Here is a 16,520-nt window from a genome sequence, read left to right on the forward strand (position 1 = left end):
GGCATATTGTTTAATTGATGTATATTGCAAAGTTGCTTGGAATTATGTTTTCTTTTCAAAAAGCCCAAGTTGTGTTTGGGTGGAGTTCCCCTTTGAGCCGAGCTCCCGTAAGCGATCTCTCAGACCCCGAGAGCCAACCCCCCTACAGCCACAGTACAGATCTAATTGGCCAAACCCAAGTCCTGCCGTGCCAAATCCCCTCCATGAACCCCCGGATCGGCATCTCTGCAAAACCCATTTAGTGCAACTCTATACACCTCACTGTAATGTGCTGCAGATTAATTGCCCATCTGCATTCTCTAGCGCAGCCCCCTCCCAAAATAAATGGGCTCAAAGCACCGGTTCCCACGTTGGAGAAATACCTGTATTTTCCATAGCTGGAGATTTAAAGAGATCTCAGCTTCCCCGTCTCACACAGCATTCTGGGAAACGAAGTGAAACCAAAGAGGTACAGCAGTGCTCTGATACACACATATATATATACACACACACACACACCGGTATAGGACCTGTTATCCATGCTCGGGACCAAGGGTATTCCGGATAAGGGGTCTTGCCATAATTTAGATCTCTATACCTTAAGTCTACTAAAAAAAATCAATAAACCATTAATTAAACCTAATAGGATTGTTCTGCCCCAATAAGGGGTAATTATATCTTAGTTGGGATCAAGTACAGGTACTGTTTTATTATTACAGAGAAAAGGGAATCATTTAACCATTAAATAAACCCAATAGGGCTGTTCTGCCCCAATAAGGGGTAATTATATCTTAGTTGGGATCAAGTACAGGTACTGTTTTATTATTACAGAGAAAAGGGAATCATTTAACCATTAAATAAACCCAATAGGGCTGTTCTGCCCCCAATAAGGGGTAATTATATCTTAGTTGGGATCAAGTACAGGTACTGTTTTATTATTACAGAGAAAAAGGGAATCATTTAACCATTAAATAAACCCAATAGGGCTGTTCTGCCCCCAATAAGGGGTAATTATATCTTAGTTGGGATCAAGTACAGGTACTGTTTTATTATTACAGAGAAAAGGGAATCATTTAACCATGAAATAAACCCAATAGGGCTGTTCTGCCCCCAATAAGGGGTAATTATATCTTAGTTGGGATCAAGTACAGGTACTGTTTTATTATTACAGAGAAAAAGGGAATCATTTAACCATGAAATAAACCCAATAGGGCTGTTCTGCCCCAATAAGGGGTAATTATATCTTAGTTGGGATCAAGTACAGGTACTGTTTTATTATTACAGAGAAAAGGGAGTCATTTAAACATGAAATAAACCCAATAGGGCTGTTCTGCCCCAATAAGGGGTAATTATATCTTAGTTGGGATCAAGTACAGGTACTGTTTTATTATTACAGAGAAAAGGGAATCATTTAACCATGAAATAAACCCAATAGGGCTGTTCTGCCCCAATAAGGGGTAATTATATCTTAGTTGGGATCAAGTACAGGTACTGTTTTATTATTACAGAGAAAAGGGAATCATTTAACCATGAAATAAACCCAATAGGGCTGTTCTGCCCCAATAAGGGGTAATTATATCTTAGTTGGGATCAAGTACAGGTACTGTTTTATTATTACAGAGAAAAGGGAATCATTTAACCATGAAATAAACCCAATAGGGCTGTTCTGCCCCAATAAGGGGTAATTATATCTTAGTTGGGATCAAGTACAGGTACTGTTTTATTATTACAGAGAAAAGGGAATCATTTAACCATTAAATAAACCCAATAGGGCTGTTCTGCCCCCAATAAGGGGTAATTATATCTTAGTTGGGATCAAGTACAGGTACTGTTTTATTATTACAGAGAAAAAGGAAATCAGTTTTAAAATTATTATTATTTGATTAAAATAGAGTCTATGGGAGACAGGCTTTCCGTAATTCGGAGCTTTCTGGATAATGGGTTTCCAGATAAGGGATCCCATACCTGTATTATGCATACTTAGTACACATGGGCCCATCTTGGCAGGCCGCACACGTGATGTCAATAAGGAAAGGAACATCCCAGTGCAATGCATTGTGGGTGATGCAGTTCCTGCATGCTGTCTGTAAGCTGTGGAGAAGTTGTTACAATTTGTTACATCAGTGTTTTAGTCCCTCCTCCCCTGCCAGGATTTCAAATGATGCAGAAAGAGAAGAACTGTTTTGCAGCTGGATTTCAGCATATAAACATGGGATTTATTCCTACTTTTTGAAGGAACAGATTACAGCGATAGGGATATTAGGGGTTTCTGTGGTTCGGAAGCTGAAGTTCCCCTTTAATTATATACATTCATGTACAAGAGCACATTAACCACCGGATGTGACCACATATCCAAATGCAGAACAAGGCCGACCTATGGCATTTACAGAAAATCAAAAGAAAAGAGTCAAGTTTGCTAATAAACAGATTCGGGGATTTAAGATCAAAACCCTGTTTGTGTCAAGTGTTGAAGATTTAATTCTATTTATTTATTTCTGTTTAATGGGCCAAGTGCAATAAATAACCCTTTTTTTACAGTATAATACTGCTTTTGTTTCAATTCATTCTTTACAACGCCACCATGTCAAGTCACTTGAGAAATAAGCAAGAATTTAAAGGGGAAATAAAATAAAAACAAGTCCTAATTCTGCTTTTTTCCCCACTTAAATCTGCTCCGAAATCGTAAAAACGTGGCCTCGTGCATTAACGACCCGGCAGATTCTAATAACGCCCGCGATTAAACGTGGCTGGCACTGAAGGGGTTATTTCTTTTGAAACAATACGAGACTTTAAAATTGATAATGTGTTAAAAACAATGAGTGCACTTTTTTGGCAGCCGGCTGAGCCCTCGCAACTTGAAAAAACATCAGCAAAATTATTTATTTCCTCCTCTTGGCTGCAAGGAAAATGGACTTTCTTGGCTTGAATTACACGCACAGGGCTTCTGGTTTCAATTACATCTATTAGGAAGAAAAAAGGGGGGAATGTTTTAGGGGGGAGGTAAATATGTATGCGGCAAAGGCAACAGACTCGGTGCCAAAGGAAATGGGGCCATAGTTGCTGCCACCGAGGTTCCCACAATATAATTCAATGGCTTAGGAAGAGGCGCTCTATAGTTGGCACTGCCCTAGATCAACAATAGAGTCGCTGCCCCTGCCTTTTCCTACAATAATACTCAGTGAATGTGCTCCATAGTTGGCATTGTACTAAACAGACCGGATATGGGAAGGCAAAATTCTCTCCTAACCCATAAAATTGGGGTCCTAGATAAAGCAGATTGAGTCAAATCCTTCCCCAACCCGTATAATTCCACCATGCACCCTTATAACTATAATGTTTCTTGATAAGAGAAGCATAAAATCCATAAAACAACAGACTCGTTGCCAACTGAAATGGGGCTATAGTTGCTGCCACTGAAGTCCCCACAATATAAATCCCTGATTTGGGGTGAGGTGACTCCATAGTTGGCAAAGTCCTAGATAAACCAGATACAATAAAGTAATATCAATTCCTAACTAATAAAATTTCCACTACGGCTCCCTTAGAATTAGAACATTTCTTGGAAGAGGTAGGAAGGTCCACAAAATGAAGCAACTGTCTTGGTGCCAACTGAAATGGGGCTCTCCAAACCCAAAATGCTACAGCATTTCTTTATGAGGGTTGAAAGAGTCCAAAAATAAAGCAACAGACTGAAATGGGGCTATAGTTGCTGCCACTGAAGTTCCCACAATATGAATCCATGATTTGGGGTGAGGTGCTCCATAGTTGGCAAAGTCCTAGATAAACCAGATACAATAAATATCCATTCTTAACTAATCAAATTTCCACTACGGCTTTCTCAGAATTAGAACATTACTTGTTAGGAGGCCCCCAAAAAACGAAGCAACAGACTTGGTGCCAAATGTAATTGGGCTCTCCAAACCCAAAAAGCTACTAAACCATATAATTGCTCGTTCGGAGCCACAGCATTTCTTTGTAAGGGTTGAAAGGGTCCAAAAATAAAGCAACAGACCGAAATGGGGCTATAGTTGCTTCTACTCAAGTTCCCACAACATAATTCCATGACTTGGGGTGAGGTGCTCCATAGTTGGCCAAGTCCTAGATAAAACCAGATACAAAAAAAGTAATATCCATTCCTAACTAATCAAATTCCCAATACGACTCTCTCAGAATTAGAACATTTCTTGTTAGGACGGGCCACAAAATGAAGCAACAGACTTGGTGCCAACTGAAATGGGGCTCTCCAGACCCAAAAAGCTACTAAACCATAAAATTGCACAAGGCACTTTCAGAGCAACAGCGTTTCTTTGTAAGGGTTGAAAGGGTCCAAAAATAAAGCAACAGACTGAAATGGGGCTATAGTTGCTTCTACTCAAGTTCCCACAATAAAAAATTTCATGACTTGGGTTGAGGTGCGCCATAGTTGGCAAAGTCCTAGATAAACCCGATACAATAAATATCCATTCCTAACTTATCAAATTCCCACTACGCCTCTCTCAGATTTAGAATATCTCTTGGTAGAGGTAGGAGGGTCCACACAGTGAAGCAACAGACTTGGTGCCAAAGGAAACGGGACTATAGTTCCCACAATATAATTTCATGACTTGGGTTGAGGTGCTCCATAGTTGGCAAAGTCCTAGATAAACCAGATACAATAACGTAAAATCTATTCCTAACTCATAACATTTTTTGGTAGAGGTAGGAGGGTCCACAAAATGAAGCAACAAACTTGGGACTAAAGGAAATGGGGCTCTAGTTGCTGCCACTGAGTTCCCTAGAATATAGTTCAATAACTGTTGCATATTTGGCATTGTGCTAGAAAATCCAGATATAATAAGGTAAAATTCTTTCCCAATACCTTTCCTAACCCATAAAATATCAACACGCTCTCTCTCAGAGTGATAGGGAGGCAGGGTCCACAAAATAAAGCAACACACTTGGTATCCAAAATGGGGCTATAGTCGCTGCCACTACGGTTCGCACATAATTCAATGACTTGGTGGTTTTGTCCTATATAAACCAGACACAATACATTCATAACCCATAAAGTTGCACTGTAGTGTCTCAGAACTACAGGGAGGGCCCACAAAATGAAGCAACAGACTCGGTGCCAAAGAATATGGGGCTATAGTTGCTGCCACTAAAGTTCCCACAATATAATTCCATGACTGGAAATGGGCCTATAGGCATTAGCACTCAATCAGCCGCAGTTCCAATAATATCAAGCACCTCAAATAAATGTTCGCCCCATAAATCTCATCCTAAATTGCTTTCAAGGTTATCATCCAACTAGACATGCTCCTAAATCTCAACTGGCTTTTGGGGGCCTCCTCAGCCTCAGCCTTCAATTCCCCTAAGGGAGCCGGATAAGTTCTTAAGACTTGGGCCCGTCTGTATATTTGTTACATTGCAATGAGCTAAGGGGGCCCAGCCTGAAGGCCAGTTAGGGGGGGATTTGGGGTGAGTGCTTATTTGTGCCCTGGGTACCCCTGGAACTATAGCAGGGTGACTGTTACCCCAATGTTTCTATATATCTGTAACCTTGTTATGGGCTAAGGGGGCCCAGCCTGAAGGCCAGTTAGGGGGGGATTTGGGGTGAGTGCTTATTTGTGCCCTGGGTACCCCTGGAACTATAGCAGGGTGACTGTTACCCCAATGTTTCTATATATCTGTAACCTTGTTATGGGCTAAGGGGGCCCAGCCTGAAGGCCAGTTAGGGGGGGGATTTGGGGTGAGTGCTTATTTGTGCCCTGGGTACCCCTGGAACTATAGCGGGGTGACTGTTACCCCAATGTTTCTATATATCTGTAACCTTGTTATGGGCTAAGGGGGCCCAGCCTGAAGGCCAGTTAGGGGGGGATTTGGGGTGAGTGCTTATTTGTGCCCTGGGTACCCCTGGAACTATAGCGGGGTGACTGTTACCCCAATGTTTCTATATATCTGTAACCTTGTTATGGGCTAAGGGGGCCCAGCCTGAAGGCTGCTGGTTGAAGTTTCAGACTAGGAATGCAAAACTGAACATTTTCCCAAAGAAAGCAAAGCCCCCCCCCACCAGTAATTTTTCATGACCCCCCTGTCGTGATTCCAGAAACACTTGCAGGGCCCGTGAGTAAGGGGTGCTGGCGCTGTCTCTATGTAACTGCAGCCGCTCAACCGAATGTCAATATTTAGAGATGAGACGTCGGGGGCTTCTGGAGTCAGCAGGCACAATGGGGGGCCCCACACGGCAGAGCCTAAGGGCCACACTAAACTGCAAAACAGTTCTTCTCTTTCTGCATCATTTGAAATCCTGGCAGGGGAGGAGGGACTAAAACATTGATGGTAACAAACTGCAACAACTTCTCCTCAGCTTACAGACAGCATGCAGGAACTACATAACCCACAATGCATTTCATGTTCCTTTCCTTATTGACATCAAATGTGCAGCAGGGAATTGTGGGATTGGGAGGAGGCAGGCTGAGGACAACTACGGTTACATTTTATTTGAGTTTGGGTGAAGTTCCCCTTTAAAGAACAGCAGTGTTCTGACCAAGACAAGCAGGACTGGTCCTTCCTTAGAACAGCTCTAGAACATCAAGTCATTGGCTAGAGATAACACCCCCTCTCAGTCCCACAGTTAGACAACCACTGCCCCAAACAACTTGCACAAGATGCCCTAGAACACAACCTGCCAGTCTAGTGGCCCCCACAAGTCACACAGGGCCCCTGCGAGTGGCACCCGAGGGACAAGGTGCCCAAAGCATTCTAAAGTAGAGTCCAAGCAGAAGATGCCTAGGAAAGCTCAGTAGGACTACTTTATCAACACCGAGCTGATCAAAACTAACTGCCCAGTGGTTGCTATGGGCAACTGCCCCATGTTGGTAAAGGAATCCTCAAGTAGCCAGCAGAGTAGGTTCTTGCACTAAAGAAACCCTTCATCCCTGGAGATGCATTAGCACTTCCGGGCCATTGCTGTTGAGATAAAGGGTAAGTTATCCTGAATGCCCAACCTGTGTGCCTCAATAAAACATCTCCCACCCCCTCACCCTAGCTGCTTCCGATTTGATTAGCCCATTGCCTGGTATAAAGGTTTAGCCCCGCCCAGTCACTTTGTAGGGGCCCTAAAGGAACATTATAGTTAATACATAGAGAACCATTTTATCAATTGGGCAGACCTTCCTAAGCATGGCTAGCTCAATGGTGGGCATCAGTCCCGACGTGCCAAGAGGCAAATCATTAAATAAGACCAATTAGAAGAACTGCAAAGCTTAATGAGAGCAAAGCAAACAACTCCACATTAGCTTTAAAAGAGCTAACTAGTGCTAGAAATCTGCCCGGCAACAGATCCCCATTGGAGGAGTAATATTATGGAAGACTGATCCATTTGAGGTGGAGGCGGGGGTACCAGTGACAGGGCTAAAAGGCCATACTAATGCTACCAGGGGGAGGAGGAGGAGAGGACTTCATTGCTATTTAGTGCCTGGGATTGGGGAGGGGTGGCACTGAGGTTAAAACACTGAAAGCCAATAAGAAGCCCAGCAGGGGAGTCTGGCAGTTGCAAGTCGCCCTTTAGAGTTCAGACACTGACAAGTGGCGTCCTGCCTGTTGCTTTGCTAGACTGGTTCTAACAGGAACACACGACCCTCAGACAGGTTTGTGTTAGCATTAGCCCTCGCCCGGCGCAGCCCCCACACCACAACAAGACCTCAGGGGTTAAGAGGAAGTGCTCTGCTTGCAAGGAGCCCCCACCGCTCTCTATGGCCCCTTTACTGGAAGTTCCTTCCATGCTGCTCCCAGCCCCAAGCAGTCACATTATCAAGGAGGTTTTATTGGAAACGGAAAGAAATAGGAAATCCTTCTCACGTCTGCTGTCTGCCGCCCCTACAGATACATACCCTGCCCACACAGGGCCCCCGATAAGGAGGAGCTGAGGAGTTAATCTCTATGCTGGTTATAGGGGGGGTATACAGGGCAGAAGGGGATAATTGCAGCTTTATATAAACTGTCCCATAGACAAGTGGTTAGAGCAGTAGTCCCAAGTTCGATTCCTGCGCTGCCACCTTGCATCCCACGTTTCTATACCCCGCCCCCACCCCCCCGGCTGTAGTTTCATTGGCTGTGCCAGACAGACTCGGGGAGACCTGGGTTCAAACCCCCGCATAACCTCCTTGTGACCTTGAACAGTTCCCTTAATGAATGAGAGTGTTCACCTTTAACCTTGCCGTGCCCCCAGGCAGCTCCCCTAGACTGCAAGCTCTGCAGGCCAAGATCTAACCACAGCCAAATAATAATGAGTGAATCATCATCATAATAATAATAATACAATAATAACAGTAAGGGACATCCAACATACATTCCAGTTCAAGTCCAGAACTGCTACTCCCAGCATCCTTGAGGGGTAATAATTGTCTCTCCCCAAGCTGGAAGGAAACAATACAATTCCCAGCATCCTTAAGTGGTAAAAAATCTCTCCCCAAGTTGGAAGGAAACAGCTCAACTACAATTCCCAGCATCCTTAAGTGGTAAAAAATCTCTCCCCATGTTGGAAGGAAACAGCTCAACTACAATTCCCAGCATCCTTAAATGATGCAAACTCTCTCCCCAAGCTGGAAGGAAACAGCTCAACTACAATTCCCAGCATCCTTAAGTGGTGAAAAACTCTCTCTCCCCAAGTTGGAAGGAAACAGCTGAATTACAATTCCCAGCATCCTTAAATGATGCAAACTCTCTCCCCAAGCTGGAAGGAAACAGCTCAACTACAATTCCCAGCATCCTTAAGTGGTGAAAAACTCTCTCTCCCCAAGTTGGAAGGAAACAGCTGAATTACAATTCCCAGCATCCTTAAATGATACAAACTCTCTCCCCAAGCTGGAAGGAAACAGCTTGTATAGACTTAAGTTTTCCACAATAACTCACATGGTTCAACCAATGACATTACCCAATACATCATGGTACTTAGAAATGTTGTTAGCCCGAGCTGCTGCAGCACACCTTGCTGTCCTGGCTAATAAACAGCACAATCCAAACTGTCAGCTCTGCGGTTCTGCCGGCAGATACAAGGCTTGCCCCGCTGACCCTTGCGGCAGAGATGTGGTCTTCTGGGAAAGCCCAGTCATTAAATGCACATTGCGCAGAAGGGGAAACCAGTCTCTCCCCCACCCTAAAGGGGCCCCAGAGTTTGCCTTAATTATACGGGGGGGGGGGGGTATATAGGGCAGCTGGGGCTGTTTAGCAGAATTCATTTCTACATGGAATACAAACAACTCTCGCAGGTGGAACAGGCAAGAAGGGTATAAACAGATGTGGGTGGTGCCCAGGGATCCCACCCTACGGGGTGCCGTGGGGTATTAAGAGTGGTAGTTTAGGAAGACCCTCATCACATGACCTTTAGCTGTTTTTATCCTACAACAAGCAACAGCCCTTCTGGGAATGCTGGGAATGGTAGTTCTAAGTCACAGTAGGAAGGCCTGAAGCTCCGGTGGAACTGAAACTCCCAGCCAACAGCCCCCCCCCCCCCCCCACACACACCAGGAGCCCCTGGGAACGACCCGGTGCCGACAGCTGAAGGGCCACAGATTGCTCAACAGCGATTTAGCAAGTCATCCTCTCAGAACACGACCCGGAGCTACGACAGATCCGACAGATCCGCTCTCCAACTGTGTATGTTCCACACCAGCCCCCCCCCCCCCCAAACAAACGGCAGCCATTGGTGGATTGGGGGAATTCTGGTTGAATGACAGTTGAAGACCCAAAGGTTGAGGGGGGGGGATCAGTGACTACAGAGTCCAAAGGGGCCAGCGACCCACATCCCCCTCCATTTAACTCCCCATGTAGTGAGGGATCCCCCCCCCCAGTACTACTGGCAGAACGGCAAAGGCATCAAGCGCTACTGACAGCACTTTACGGCTACAACTCCCAGCACCCTACAGACACCCACCATGACGGTAGTGGTAGTTCTACAACAGCCGGAACCTACAACTTATCTGTTCCTGTTGCAGCCCCTTCCCTCCCTCCCATAAAGGTATATTTTAGGGGGGCAGTTTTTTTTTTTAACATTCTCTCCACACCCCCCTCCACAAAAGCCTGCGCGGCCGTCCCGCTACCCCCATGCCATTGGTCGCCCCCCCCCCGTTTGGGAATCAATGGCAAGTGTCAGCCTTGAGTGACCTTGGAACACTCATCCTCTAAATCCCCTTGGAAAATGGACCGTTCCGATGCGGAGGGAGCGCATCTGTTACAGAGAAAATATAGTCCCCCCGTCCGCCCCCAAATCCTAATGGAGTGGGGTAAATGTGCAAGGCGGCAGCCAATCGATTATGGAAATGTCAATAGAAAACTGCCCCCCCCCCCCCTTGGGAGGCTTAAGGGGACAGGTCCCTGCTGCTGCTGAACTACAACTCCCAGAAGCCCCTGTGGGGACGTGTAGTTCAATCACAGCCTGAGGTTGGACTTCACTGATACACAGGATCGGGGGGCGGGGGGGGGGGGGGGACAGTAGAGCCGCTGCAGAACCTCTTGCCCCCCCCCCCCCAAATCCTATAGGAAAGTCAATGGAGGGGGGTTAAATGTGCAAGACGGCAACAAATCGATTAAAGAAATGTCAATAGAAACTGCCCCCCCCCTTGGGAGGCTTAAGGGGACAGGTGTCTGCAGCTGAACTACAACTCCCAGCAGCCCCTGCGGGGAAGTGTAGTTCAATCACAGCCTCTGGTTGGACATCACTGATACACAGGGGAGGGTGGGGGGGCACTAGAGCCGCTGCAGAACCTCTTGCCCCCCCCCCCCCCCCAAATCCTACAGGAAAGTCAATGGAGGGGGGTAAATGTGCAACCAATCGATTATAGAAATGTCAATATAATACTGCCCCCCCCCTTGGGAGGCTTAAGGGGACAGGTGTCTGCAGCTGAACTACAACTCCCAGCAGCCCCTGCGATCACAGTCACTGGGGGGGGCACTAGAGCCGCTGCAGAAGCTCTTGGCCGGGCAGCTGTCAGTTGCGGGTCGGGGCAAGAGGTTCCGCAGGGAGCGATGCCCATGTGCGGGGGGATCCCAGGGAAGCCCGGGCGGTACGTACCCATATTCCCGCAGCTTCACATCCAGCGCTCGGCGGCTGCTAGGGGCTCCCAGCGGCGGGGCTGCGGCACGGCCATTACTCAGGCGCCGCTAAACCGAACGGGAAAATGGCGGCAGCGGGAGAAAAGGCACGGCCGCCCGGCTTGTTCCCAGCCCGGGGAGAGAGGCTAGTGTGCCCGGGAATCCTCCATGGCTCCCCCCGATGGCCCCACAGCTCCGCCTCCCCCGACCCAACGGAACCCGCTCCCTCCGCGCCGACTCGAACAAAAGGGCAAGGCCGGTCCCGCCGGGGTAACGCTGCGTCTCTGGGGCTGAGGCTGCTCCGAGCTGGGAGGCTGCTGTGTGAGTGCGCCTGTCCCCCCGGCAGCAGGGAGGGAGGGAGCGCTTTCATCAGATCTGGGAGTGCGGCTGCTCCATCCCCCTCAGCCCGCCCCGGCGAACTCACTGCTAGGGAGCCCGGCCCCACTCACTACTGCCCCTGCCTGGCACAACCCGGGCACTCTGCCTGCCACTCACTACTGCCCCTGCCTGGCACAACCCGGGCACTCTGCCTGCCACTCACTACTGCCCCTGCCTGGCACAACCCGGGCACTCTGCCTGCCACTCACTACTGCCCCTGCCTGGCACAACCCGGGCACTCTGCCTGCCACTCACTACTGCCCCTGCCTGGCACAACCCGGGCACTCTGCCTGCCACTCACTACTGCCCCTGCCTGGCACAACCCGGGCACTCTGCCTGCCACTCACTACTGCCCCTGCCTGGCACAACCCGGGCACTCTGCTTGCCACTCTACTGCCCCTGCCTGGCACAACCCGGGCACTCTGCCTGCCACTCACTACTGCCCCTGCCTGGCACAACCCGGGCACTCTGCCTGCCACTCACTACTGCCCCTGCCTGGCACAACCCGGGCACTCTGCCTGCCACTCACTACTGCCCCTGCCTGGCACAACCCGGGCACTCTGCCTGCCACTCACTACTGCCCCTGCCTGGCACAACCCGGGCACTCTGCCTGCCACTCACTACTGCCCCTGCCTGGCACAACCCGGGCACTCTGCCTGCCACTCACTACTGCCCCTGCCTGGCACAACCCGGGCACTCTGCTTGCCACTCTACTGCCCCTGCCTGGCACAACCCGGGCACTCTGCCTGCCACTCACTACTGCCCCTGCCTGGCACAACCCGGTTACTCTGCCTGCCACTCACTACTGCCCCTGCCTGGCACAACCCGGGCACTCTGCCTGCCACTCACTACTGCCCCTGCCTGGCACAACCCGGGCACTCTGCCTGCCACTCACTACTGCCCCTGCCTGGCACAACCCGGGCACTCTGCCTGCCACTCACTACTGCCCCTGCCTGGCACAACCCGGGCACTCTGCCTGCCACTCACTACTGCCCCTGCCTGGCACAACCCGGGCACTCTGCCTGCCCCTCACTACTGCCCCTGCCTGGCACAACCCGGGCACTCTGCCTGCCACTCACTACTGCCCCTGCCTGGCACAACCCAGGCACTCTGCTTGCCACTCTACTGCCCCTGCCTGGCACAACCCGGGCACTCTGCCTGCCACTCACTACTGCCCCTGCCTGGCACAACCCGGGCACTCTGCCTGCCACTCACTACTGCCCCTGCCTGGCACAACCCGGGCACTCTGCCTGCCACTCACTACTGCCCCTGCCTGGCACAACCCGGGCACTCTGCTTGCCACTCTACTGCCCCTGCCTGGCACAACCCGGGCACTCTGCCTGCCACTCACTACTGCCCCTGCCTGGCACAACCCGGGCACTCTGCCTGCCACTCACTACTGCCCCTGCCTGGCACAACCCGGGCACTCTGCCTGCCACTCACTACTGCCCTGCCTGGCACAACCCGGGCACTCTGCCTGCCACTCACTACTGCCCCTGCCTGGCACAACCCGGGCACTCTGCCTGCCACTCACTACTGCCCCTGCCTGGCACAACCCGGGCACTCTGCCTGCCACTCACTACTGCCCCTGCCTGGCACAACCCGGGCACTCTGCTTGCCACTCTACTGCCCCTGCCTGGCACAACCCGGGCACTCTGCCTGCCACTCACTACTGCCCCTGCCTGGCACAACCCGGGCACTCTGCCTGCCACTCACTACTGCCCCTGCCTGGCACAACCCGGGCACTCTGCCTGCCACTCACTACTGCCCCTGCCTGGCACAACCCGGGCACTCTGCCTGCCACTCACTACTGCCCCTGCCTGGCACAACCCGGGCACTCTGCCTGCCACTCACTACTGCCCCTGCCTGGCACAACCCGGGCACTCTGCCTGCCACTCTACTGCCCCTGCCTGGCACAACCCGGGCACTCTGCCTGCCACTCTACTGCCCCTGCCTGGCACAACCCGGGCACTCTGCCTGCCACTCACTACTGCCCCTGCCTGGCACAACCCGGGCACTCTGCCTGCCACTCACTACTGCCCCTGCCTGGCACAACCCAGGCACTCTGCCTGCCACTCACTACTGCCCCTGCCTGGCACAACCCGGGCACTCTGCCTGCCCCTCACTACTGCCCCTGCCTGGCACAACCCGGGCACTCTGCCTGCCACTCACTACTGCCCCTGCCTGGCACAACCCGGGCACTCTGCCTGCCCCTCACTACTGCCCCTGCCTGGCACAACCCGGGCACTCTGCCTGCCACTCACTACTGCCCCTGCCTGGCACAACCCAGGCACTCTGCTTGCCACTCTACTGCCCCTGCCTGGCACAACCCGGGCACTCTGCCTGCCACTCACTACTGCCCCTGCCTGGCACAACCCGGGCACTCTGCCTGCCCCTCACTACTGCCCCTGCCTGGCACAACCCGGGCACTCTGCCTGCCACTCACTACTGCCCCTGCCTGGCACAACCCGGGCACTCTGCCTGCCACTCACTACTGCCCCTGCCTGGCACAACCTGGGCACTCTGCCTGCCACTCACTACTGCCCCTGCCTGGCACAACCCGGGCACTCTGCCTGCCACTCACTACTGCCCCTGCCTGGCACAACCCGGGCACTCTGCCTGCCACTCTACTGCCCCTGCCTGGCACAACCCAGGCACTCTGCCTGCCACTCACTACTGCCCCTGCCTGGCACAACCCGGGCACTCTGCCTGCCACTCACTACTGCCCCTGCCTGGCACAACCCGGGCACTCTGCCTGCCACTCTACTGCCCCTGCCTGGCACAACCCGGGCACTCTGCCTGCCGCTGCCTGCCTGCTGGGGCAACTTCCTGCCCTTATTACTCCCCCATGGTGGGCAGCTTCACACTGGGGGCACCAACTGGGGCAACTTCCTGCCCTTATTAGCCCCCTATGTACTGGCACAAGGTGGGCAGCTTCACACTGGGGGCAGAGGCTGGGTTACTGGGGCAACTTCCTGCCCTTATTACCCCCCCATGGTCTGGCACAAGGTGGGCAGCTTCACACTAGGGGCAACTTTCCTGCCCTTATTACCCCCCCATGTACTGGCACAAAGTGGGCAGCTTCACACTGGGGGCAGAGGCTGGGTTACTGGGCAACTTTCTTGCCCTTATTACCCCCCTATGTACTGGCACAAAGTGGGCAGCTTCACACTGGGGGCAGAGGCTGGGTTACTGGGGCAACTTCCTGCCCTTATTACCCCCCCATGGTCTGGCACAAGGTGGGCAGCTTCACATGGGGGCACCAGCTGGGTTACTGGGCAACTTCCTGCCCTTATTACCCCCCCATGGTCTGGCACAAGGTGGGCAGCTTCACACTGGGGGCAGAGGCTGGGTTACTGGGCAACTTTCCTGCCCTTATTACCCCCCTATGTACTGGCACAAAGTGGGCAGCTTCACACTGGGGGCAGAGGCTGGGTTACTGGGGCAACTTCCTGCCCTTATTAGTCCCCCATGGTCTGGCACAAGGTGGGCAGCTTCACACTGGGGGCAACTTTCCTGCCCTTATTACCCCCCCCATGTACTGGCACAAAGTGGGCAGCTTCACTCTGGGGTTACTGGCTGGGTTACTGGGGCAAGTTCCTGCCCTTATTACCCCCCCCCCATGGTCTGGCACAAGGTGTGCAGCTTCACATGGGGGCACCAGCTGGGTTACTGGGCAACTTCCTGCCCTTATTACCCCCCCATGGTCTGGCACAAGGTGTGCAGCTTCACATGGGGGCACCAGCTGGGTTACTGGGGCAACTTCCTGCCCTTATTACCCCCCCCATGTACTGGCACAAAGTGGGCAGCTTCACTCTGGGGTTACTGGCTGGGTTACTGGGGCAAGTTCCTGCCCTTATTACCCCCCCCCCCCATGGTCTGGCACAAGGTGTGCAGCTTCACATGGGGGCACCAGCTGGGTTACTGGGCAACTTCCTGCCCTTATTACCCCCCCATGGTCTGGCACAAGGTGGGCAGCTTCACACTGGGGGCACCAGCTGGGTTACTGGGCAACTTCCTGCCCTTATTACCCCCCTATGTACTGGCACAAAGTGGGCAGCTTCACACTGGGGGCAGAGGCTGGGTTACTGGGGCAACTTCCTGCCCTTATTACCCCCCCATGGTCTGGCACAAGGTGGGCAGCTTCACACTGGGGGCAACTTTCCTGCCCTTATTACCCCCCCCATGGTCTGGCACAAGGTGGGCAGCTTCACACTGGGGGCACCAGCTGGGTTACTGGGCAACTTCCTGCCCTTATTACCCCCCCATGGTCTGGCACAAGGTGGACAGCTTTATATTGGGGTGCCAGGTGGGTTACTGGGCAAATTTCCTGCCTTTATATCCCCCCCGTGGTTTGGCAAAAGGTGGGTAGCTTCACAGTGGGGGCACTGGCTGGGTTACTGGGCAACTTTACCCCCCCATGGTCTGGCACAAGGTGGGCAGCTTCATACTGGGCTGGCACTAGGGGAGTCCCTGCTGGTACAAGGTGGCAAATAGGCAGATTTCGTGGGCACGGTGGTACCCTGGGCTGCACCCACTAGCTCAAAGTGGGAAGACTGGTACACTGTATATATTGCATGGTCACTGCCTGGCACAAGGAGGGCATGCTGGCTTACTGTACCCAGCGCCACGCTTGTCTACCGCACTCAGCATAACTGCCACTCGGCATGACTTGGGCACCCCGGTTACTTCTGTCCAAATTGGCAGTGTGGCACACAGTGGGCGACTTCAGTCTCAGTGTCAACTACAAAGTGCACATTCTGCCCATTCACTAGTTGGCACCACTCGGGCATGCCAGATCTAAGCTACCACTCTGCCTTTACCTGGTAGGAAGTGCAATTCTTGGCCTAGCTGATACTTTCATTGGCTGGCATATAATGGGCACTAGCTGCCACTTTCTGTCTGGAGGTGGGATTACATGCAATCTGCCCCCTGGCAAAGCATGAAAAACCTGGTGTGTTGCCCTCGGAAGTACTGCTGCCTGGCAATAGGGGTGCATGGTAGCCTATTCCCTACTGCCTGGCACCAAGTGGGCAAACTGGAAGGTGACACAGTGCCAACACTTTCTGGCAATAGGTGGGCACGCCAGG

The 16,520-nt window shown here is 51.8% G+C and overlaps 1 non-coding gene across 1 annotated transcript in view; it reads right to left on the reverse strand.

The window, feature by feature from the left end:
* Positions 1 to 11,443, reverse strand: part of setbp1 — a 136,867-nt gene extending 125,424 nt beyond the window's left edge. Inside the window, exon 1 of the transcript XR_001171194.3 lies at positions 11,033 to 11,443. This is a non-coding gene — a transcript (SET binding protein 1). The remainder of the gene's footprint in view (positions 1 to 11,032) is intronic.
* Between the last annotated feature and the right edge of the window lie 5,077 nt (positions 11,444 to 16,520).

Source organism: Xenopus tropicalis, chromosome 1 (assembly GCF_000004195.4).
Source record: "Xenopus tropicalis strain Nigerian chromosome 1, UCB_Xtro_10.0, whole genome shotgun sequence".
NCBI classification, from domain to species: domain Eukaryota; kingdom Metazoa; phylum Chordata; class Amphibia; order Anura; family Pipidae; genus Xenopus; species Xenopus tropicalis.